This window comes from Aptenodytes forsteri, unplaced genomic scaffold, assembly GCF_000699145.1.
Source record: "Aptenodytes forsteri isolate BGI_AS27 unplaced genomic scaffold, ASM69914v1 Scaffold191, whole genome shotgun sequence".
NCBI lineage: Eukaryota > Metazoa > Chordata > Aves > Sphenisciformes > Spheniscidae > Aptenodytes > Aptenodytes forsteri.
This window is the reverse complement of record NW_008794630.1, coordinates 293102-301507: the sequence shown is the minus strand read 5'-3', so window position 1 is coordinate 301507 and position 8406 is coordinate 293102.

Genomic DNA, 8406 nt, shown 5'->3' with positions numbered 1-8406 from the left:
GCCTTGCTGCTCGTTATAATTTATTCTTCCACGTTTCAATCCATCCCAGGCCTATGTGGCTGAATATCGTCCTTTGAGACCGCTGCTGAGTGGGTGGGGGACCTGGTGACAAAGGCGCCCAATGCCTTCTCCACCTCGGTTTTTACCAGTAAGACTTGGCCTTCAGCAATCCAAGGGCCTGGAGGAAGTCCACAGCAAGGACTCCCCCCTCAGTGGGAGAGGATCGGGTTAGGCAGCACTTAAGCAAAGTGGACATGCCAATGGGCCCTGAGAGGATGCACCCATGAGTCCTGAGGGAGCTGGCTGACAGCATTGCGAGACCTCTCTTGATGAAAGGTTGTGGCAACTGAGAGAGGTTTCTGAAGACTGGAGGAGAGCTCCTATCCTCAGAAAGGGGCAAGAAGGAGGACCCAGGGAACTACAGGGCAGTCAGCCGCATCTCGATCCCTGGGCAGGTGATGGAGCAGCTAATCCCGGGAACCATCTCCCAGCACATGAAGGGCAAGAAGGTGATCGGGAGGAGTCAGCATGGATTTATGAATAAGAAATCCTGCTTAACCAACCTGACAGCCTTCTGCAATGAGGTGACTGGCTTGGTGGACAAGGGGAGAGCAGTGGGTGTTGTCTACTTTGACTTTAGTAAGGTTTTTGATACCATCTCCCGTAGCACCCTCATAGAGAAGCTGACAAAGTATGGGTTAGATAAGTGGATTTATCAGTTTCATGGGTTGAAAACTGGCTGAACAACTGGACCCGGACACGGTCCTGGGCAACCTGCTCTAGGTGACCCTGCGTGAACAGGGGCTTGGACTAGTTCATCTCCAGAAGCGCCTGCCAACCTCAGCTATTCTGTCGGTCTGGGATTCGGCCACACTATTTGTTCAGAGGGAAAAAGCGTCACATTTGTCTCTTGCGCAGAGCCTATGGGATGCATATCATGGCTACCTGAGCTGATTTAAAGTGACGAACGCGGCACAGTCAAGATTACAGTTGCCTGCCAAGGCTTCAAGCTGCACCTCTTTGCGTGCGGGCCGGCTGGAAGAGCTTGCTGTCAGCTGGTTTCCCAGAGCTGGGTCTCCAGACAACACCTTCTTCACTGGGACTGATCAGGTGAATCTGACTCCTTTTTACCGATTGCTTTTCTTCTCTCATTTAATCCTAGGCAGAGACTTTCGGGACCCCCCCCCCCCCCCATGTGCAAAGCTCTGCGCAGACACCTCTGCTGAGCACCCACATGAATATTGGTGACGGCCAGGAGCACACTGGCCACAGCAAAGCCCTCTCCTTGCCCAGACTGCCCCAGCATGCTACTGTCCAGCTAAGCAGTTTTGTGGGCAGGACTCATGAGTCTTTCCCCATTGCTCTTGACTGTAGGGGGGTGGCAGTTTGTCTCCTCCAGCCTGGGGACCACAGAAGGGGCTGAGCAGCCATCAGCTGCTCCACGCACATGCCTGCTGCATCCTGCTGGGGGTGGAGGGGTCTCCGACTGCTGCCTGCAACAGGGATGCTGAGGTTGACCAGAAAATGCAATTTACTTTTGCATCCACACACTTCTGATTTCTAGCAGAGGCCGACAGTCGTCCCTTCGTGACTTTGGGGTTGCAGGAGCATGGGAGTGGGAAGAGAGGAGGACCTGGGTTTGTGCTTTCAGACAGTCTGTGGCATGAGTTTCACGTCTACTGGTGGTTGCCTGCTCTTCTTATCTCTCCAACCACAATAAGCTGCACTGGCCCGAAGCGGCAGGTGTGCAAACTCCTCCTCGCAGCCAATATTTACAGGTTTGTTCTGCTGTATTTGCTGTTTGGTCTCTCCCAGCCCCTCAAAAGGTGCAAGGTGCAATGCAAGTGCTGGAGAAGCTTTCAAAATACTTGTGAAAGGTGTTAAGTGCTAGAAGAAACCTGCCTCGGTTTTTCATTTAGTTTATCTAAGATTAAGTGGAGAATATGCTTTTAAAGTTTCCTTCCAGCAGCCTGGAAGGATTAATGTGGCCAGAGTGGCATGACTGATAAAAATTACCCTTTGGAGCAGTTAAATGAAGAGGTGGATATGGATGACGGGGACGTGGTGGGAGTGGCGAGTGGGCAACACTCATCCACGGCAGTTCATCCTTCCCGCAAACAAATGAGATATCTGCCTGGAGAACGAAAGCTTCAGCCTTCAGTGTCTTTCTGAAGACACCGTCAGGTGAATGGTCGCCCCAAACATTGCTGTTGCACATTGATGCATCCATTGCAGCTGCCAAGGGCTACCCAAGAAATGTGCTGCTCCAGGGAGGGAACGTCCCTGGGGAAAGGACAGAGCTCTTGTTCCTTATGACAAATTGCATTTTCCTGCTTGTGTCTCGCGCCCATGCCTTTGCACTGCTGCCAGTTGCTTTTAGCTTCTCAGACGTCCCAAGCTCATGTAAACTGCATGCAGAATGCAGCAGCCCTTCGCTGCGATGACAAAATGCCAATGGACATGTGATATGACCCCGCAAATACCTGACCCTGCACTGAGGAACCAAGTGGTTGGGAACAGAGAACCTGCACTCTGCTGGGCACGGGGAGAAAGAGAAGTTAAACTAAAAATGAAAATGCACAGTTGGCCACAAAACAATATGCAAGGCAGAATCTGAGTGGGAGCAGCCTCCCCTTTAACAGAAAAAAAAACCCCAGAAAAACAAAAAGTCTTGCTTGGCATACAGTTTGTACTGAGCTAGCTGCAAGCTCTGCTTGTCTTAAAGGTCATTGCCCTTCCGATCCAAAAATGTCTGTCCTGCCCGCTGGGGCTGCAGGTAAATGACGCAGTCGCTGCCTAGGCTCTAGCCTAAGGCTAAGCAGCCTGGCCAGGGCATAGAAAACTGCTGAAATCAGTGGATGTGACAGATTACAGCGTGAGGAGCATCAAAACTCAGAGCTGGTGCGCAAGGTGCAGCTGGGTTTCATGGTGGCCGAGGGGGGAATGAGAAACAACTGAACTTCTCAGATAACTGTGGGGAGCACTGGGGGCCTCTTGGGGAGCAGACTTGCAAGGCCAGTATTGCCTGGGTAAAACCAATTTGGCAATAGCAGCTAAAGCTGAGATTGCCTAGGTAATGGTGTCAGGAATACTCAATTTGGGGATGGATGTAGCAAAATGAGGACCAACGGGGGAAAAGTAATTACAGGCATATTTATTTGGAAGGAGACCGGTAGAGAAAGAAAGGGTCAAGAAATGGGAAAAGGGATGGCAAGGTCAGCATCGGGCTAACCACGGCGTACGGGTCGGATGTGCTTTGGCAGGCAGGAGGGGCAGGCTGGGTGCTCTCCCTGGCTGGCAGGAGGGAGCACGCAGACAGGGCTGATGGAGCCGACGGGTATCACCGTGTTGGTGCTCTGGACCCGATGACGTCTGCATCCACCCACCTTTTCTTAATGCTTTACACGCAGCTGTCCTGTCCCAGCATCCATCTCGCTCTGGTTTTGGTGGTCCGTGGGAGTCAGGCAGGGCCAGCCGCGCTCGGCAGGGCAGGAAAGCTTTCCCCAGTGCTCTGGGGCAGAGCTCAAACCTTCCCAAGTCTCTCATCCCTCTGCTTTTCAGTCTAGAGCATGAAACTTGGTCCCCAGGTGCTCCTCTGATCCCAGGAGTGTCTCTCCCCTAAACTGAAATTCCCTTTGCAGAAAGCTTGTGGAACATGGATGATCCCAGCCCACATCTGCCTTGGTGGAGGAAAAAGCTACCTGCAGTGGGACAAGTGTCTCAGAGCCCGCTTGAGCCCCTGGCCACCACTAGAAACAGGCTGGAGGATGAGTTCAACCTCTGCTCTGCTCAGGGAGCTGGGCTCCTCTCCCGGGGGCAGGATGGAAGATGACTGAGCTGCAAGAAAGGGACCGGGATGGATTATCGCTGCAAGAACTGAAGTAGGAAACCCCTCCTAGAAGCAGAGTCAGGCAGGTTATTCTCCCTGGTTTGCCCTGGCAACCAAGCTCAACGTTTCTTGCAATGGGGCCACTTCTGGGGTGCATTGCAGCTCTGCCCACGTGCCCCTGTGGGGCTGCAGGGAGCCATCAGGCAGCTCTGCCCTCCTGTGCTGCCCGCTCGCAGCGCCGGGGAGTGGCCGGTTCCCGCTGGCGTCGCTGCCGGCATCAGAGAGCGCGGGGGCGAGAGCGGGGAGCTGCCACCGGCAAGGCTCCCGGGAAGGGTCCCCCGGCAAGGGGGCAGGAGAGGAGGCAGCAAGGAAGGAGAGGAGCAATCGGCAGGAAAACAGCGAGTCTGGAGCCAGGCTGGGAGTATCCGCGGCACTGCCCTCACGAGCATCGGAAATCCAGTCCTCAGGACTGCAAAAACTCCTCACACGGTACAGCCTGACCTGTTGTTCTTCTTACAGCGTGGACTTTTAAGGGGCTATTTTAAAAGCGTGGCAATTTTTTGAGCTATTTTCCCTTGACAGATGCTGATGTGCCATCCCGCAGAGCTGCTGAGGACCAGCTGGGTGCTCCTTGCAGGTAAATTGTCCCCAGGCTGGGCCAGGTGCCGATGCCACCCAGTGGGCTCCGGGCCAGATCCTCGCCTGTTGCAAACCCGCAGAGAGCCTGAGGCTCCAGCGGAGCTTTGCAATTGTGCATGGGGATCTCCGGTCCGTGTAAGTTAGACTTTTTAGGTGGGGCAAAATGCCTAACCTGAAAGGGAAAGGTGTCACTGCTTCGCTGTCCAAAGACAGAGGAGGTAGAAGCAGCTCAGGATCTAGGCATGGTGCTAAGGCTAAAAGTCTACTGCAGAAAGATTTATACTGGGGCTGATATATGTAATAACACAAAATTTATTGCAGTTACACTCGTGTGAGCAATCTCACTGTGGCCCTTATGTATGCACTGGCTGCCTTGAGGCACGAATGTACAAAGATTTTCAGGGCGAGCATCTAAACTAGAAAAGAAACCCATTACAATATACCCAGATTTTCAGATGCCGTGATGGTAGTGAGCTCTGTTTGAGTGTCTATAGAACGAGCTTTGGGTATTGCAGTTGTAAAAAGATGCCTGCGATGAAGTATTTTCTCTTACCTTCTGCTAGTCGTGCCGCATGTTCTGTATAAATCGTGTTCTCCTAGAGCAAGGGGATTTTCGGTCATAAGTTTGTTTCTTCTCCCTGCACATCTTACAGTTTGGGGGGCATGAAGGCACACAAATAAAAACCGATAGCTGTTTCTCAAGGTCACGAGAGTGAGAAATGAGAATCGTCAGACGAGCTCGATTTGCTTGGATTGCTATGCCTATTTTCTTTCCCACCTGTGCTGCAAAATTACTAAGAGAAAAGACCGGTCAGAGCATAAGGGACAGCTTTCAGGATTGTTTGCAGAGACGGCAGGCGGCAGTGTAAATGCATGCGAACATCTGCTTATCGGGGCAGGAACTGAGAAATGGTGGAGAGAGAAGAGCAAACACAGCCTGTGCAGCTGGTGGGTCTGCGCCGGGAGCAGTTGGCCGCCCGAGGCGCACGCATCCTGCCTGCCCAGCACCCCTCCGCCTTGCTGCAGGCAGCCGGCTGTTCGGGGCCGCCTGTGCTGGAAAGGTGTTTTCACGACACCTCTTTTGTTGGGAAGCGTGGCTGCGGTTGCTCGGTGGCGGGCGACTGGGGACGGGCTGGGATCGCTGCCGCCGGTCCCCGTCTCGGGGGGGTCTCAGACCTGACACTCCCGTGCAAGGGCTAGACTGGCAGCTTTGGCGAGGAGAAGAGGAGCTTTAGCAGAAAACCTGGTGCCTCCTTCAGAGCAGCCTCTTAGGAGTACTAGGATTGCCACTGGCAATTAACTGGACCTCTGCCTGGGTAGATAAATACCCTTTCTTTTGTTTCCTCTGCCTAGGGCTGGCTCCTTGCTTTAAACCCTTTAACCTCACCTTTTTTTTTTTTTTTAAAGCATCCACTTTACAAGATAGGACTGTACTAGTGATTTCTGCCTGGCTTTCCTAGAAAGCTCTTTTTTTTCGGGGCTGGGAGCTGTGACCTACCCACAGTGGCTCCTCTTGAAGTCCTCGAGCACCTGTTAGAGCCCGAGTCATGACAAGCCCAGAAATTGCCATGTGTTTTGGAGACACAGCTGCGTCCCTCTCTGCTGGGAGCGCGTGGACACTTTCAGCCCCAAACAAGACCGGGAATTGGGAAGGAGCCATGGAAATTAGGTCAGGATTAGAAAGTCCCTTCTGGGTACAGACTGGGAGGAAATGCCACCCAAATGCACACAAAACTCAAGTAGAAAAAGCTCGCAGCCCTGCAGCCAGGTATCTCCGAGCATCCCGTGCTGTATTTAGGCACCTGTATCAGCTCCGGCTGGGATGTCTCCCTGCCTGGCAGCATGACGGGCGATGGCGATGGCTTTGTGAGAGGCTGCGACCAACCGCTCCAGGTACCACATGTGTGTCCTTGGCATAGGGGGTACCAAAGCCTCTCCCAAGCCATGCCGACTTGCTCTGTCTCCCCAGCTCATCTTCCCTTCCCCTGCCACCCAGGGCTGCTGGTGCCTTTGCAACAGGCTGCAGAAGCAGCGGGACCCCTCGAGAGAAAAGCTGCCGCTGTGGGATCCTCGGTCCTGCTTCCTGGGCCAGATAACGTCGCGCACATCTACTCCACGCGGTGGGAATACCACAATGGCACCAGCTCCTGCACCATCCTGCAGTACTACAGGGGGTCTCACAACCCAGCCATCCACACGCCCTACACAGGACGAGCCATTTTCCATCCATCCAATGGATCTCTCGTGCTGGAGGACGTCCAGGAAAGCGACAGTGGCATCTACGAAGCGACTGTCAACGCGGGAGACAGGGAAAGCCTGAAAATCCTGCTGGAAGTCCTCAGTAAGTGGTGGGCATGGGAGGGAGGAGCGGGATGATGGATGCAAGCAGAGCAGTGGTATTATTTGACTGTATATGGACCATCATCCAAACAAAGGGATTTGGAGAAGAGATTTGTGCTAAGTTTAATGGGCCAACCGGTTTGTTTGAACCCGCCATGCGTGGAGACGTCACCAGGGAGACTTTGGGAAGAGGTTCCCAACTTGCCCTAGGGGAGAAGGTCTGGTGGTGCTGCCCAGGGAGACCTTCTATGGTGCCTGGCTGTGACAGAGGGCTGGGCTCCATCCTGGAAAGGCAATTCCCTCCCTTGTTTTCTACTCTCACTGCAGGGATGGAGGGACCGGTGGGATTCCGTGTACCCACTGCCACCTGTGGAGGGTACCTCTGACACATTCGCGAGGGGGACCTGGCAGAGCCGATGGAGCTAAGCCCAGCAGGGTGGGCTTTATGGAGAAGTCACGAAAAAATTCTCCCCCTCAGACCATACTGACTCACAGTCTGTTTGCAGTTTGCAGGCACCAGGCGCTGTCACAGAGATAAGAGTACACTTTAAATAACACAGAAATTTCTCCTCGATATCGCTCTCAGCAATTCCCTTAATTTGCTTTGGCGTTACCCTTTCTCTGCTATAATAATGTTGCTGACGTAATGCTACCACAGCCCTTCACCACACATTTCTCCTTTCTACCACACGTAAGTCTGAATGGGATCTGCATCCTTTTCCTCTTTTTTCTCATTTCCTGACATATTTTAAAATGCCCTGTATTTTCCCAAATGCAATTAAAGAAATGACTCAGCTAGAAAGAAAAAACAAACAAACAAAAACCAAACACGGAAAGCACAGGACTTTCCAAGGGAAAGGCACCTGCGATTGCACCGTTGCAGACTCAAGGACGCTGCAGTGACAATTGCAGCCCAGATCCCCATCACAGATGCTCCAAATCATGTCTGAGAGAAGTGCTGGTGTTTCTGTCCCCTTTCCAGAGCCCGTGTCTCGCCCTCGGCTCCGGAGCAGTGCTCTCGTGGCCCAGGCCACCGGTGAGGTGCTCTGTGACGTGGCGGAGGGCAGGGTGGACACCATCGCCTGGAAGAAGGATGGGCAGCCCCTTCCCCCAGACAGAGGTTTCCACCTCTCTGACAGCCTCAGCGTTTTGTACCTGAGGCCAGCGAAGAAGTCGGACTGCGGCTCCTACTCCTGCAACGTCAGCAATGGGATAAGCTGGCAAGAAACCTCCCTGAACGTCACCATTGCAGGTGATCGCTGCTGGGGTTTCACCTCCCACCGCTCTTCCTGCTCTCCACCCTTCCCTGGGGATCCCTGGGTCGTTTCATCCCATCCCTCTGCCTCCATCCCCCAAGGTCTGCCCGCCCTCCCTTGAGGTTGTGGCCCACATGCTGTTGACAGGAGCTCCCCATCATAGGATGATCAGCAGCAATTCCTGGTCTCTGATACCCCCAAGGCACAGTCCTTGGCAGAATGGGCAGCAGGAGATTGGCTGTTCCCTCTTGGAGAAGGTCCCAAGTGATGGCCCTCGGCCGAGGTGATGGTGAGCAGGACATGGGCAGCGGGGCGGTGGCCAGGAAGCCTGTGGGCAGCAAC